Source organism: Bombus impatiens, unplaced genomic scaffold (assembly GCF_000188095.3).
Source record: "Bombus impatiens unplaced genomic scaffold, BIMP_2.2 scf_2541, whole genome shotgun sequence".
NCBI classification, from domain to species: Eukaryota; Metazoa; Arthropoda; class Insecta; order Hymenoptera; family Apidae; genus Bombus; species Bombus impatiens.
The window spans coordinates 97-553 of NT_178960.1; the positions used below are offsets into that span (position 1 = coordinate 97).

A 457-nucleotide genomic window follows, 5' to 3' on the forward strand; every position below is an offset into this window, starting at 1 on the left:
TGACTGATCTAAAGATGGACAATCAGGCAAGAAGATGTTGACTTATCTAAGGATGACAACTAACGAAGATATGTTGACTGATCTGAGGACGATGAACCAGTGAAGTTCGGTGACGATGCTGTTGTGACAACAGTCATATCCTTTACCACCTGTGCCAAGGGTGGTAAACGTGTCTATGAAAATTTCCTCCACGTAAAAAAAAAAAAATTTTTTTTGTAGTATGAAAGGGGAGACTCCCGTAAATAAGGGTTGAACACATATATAAATGGTAAGACACTGTCGCCTTTCGGCGGCACTTACCAGATCTTTTTGAAATCAGTTGTTTTAAAATTCAATAGTATGGGAACTATTTGCATCTTGTTCAGTACACAGGATTCGGTCGAATAATCTTTACAGACGACCATGCGATGGTTCCATGTGAAAAGATAGTAAGAGAATATAAGATACAAATTTTTCG

The 457-nt window shown here is 37.9% G+C and overlaps 1 pseudogene; it reads left to right on the forward strand.

The window, feature by feature from the left end:
* The first annotated feature begins 213 nt into the window (after nt 1-213).
* Nucleotides 214-311, forward strand: LOC112213948 (annotated as a pseudogene).
* Nucleotides 312-457: the final 146 nt, after the last annotated feature.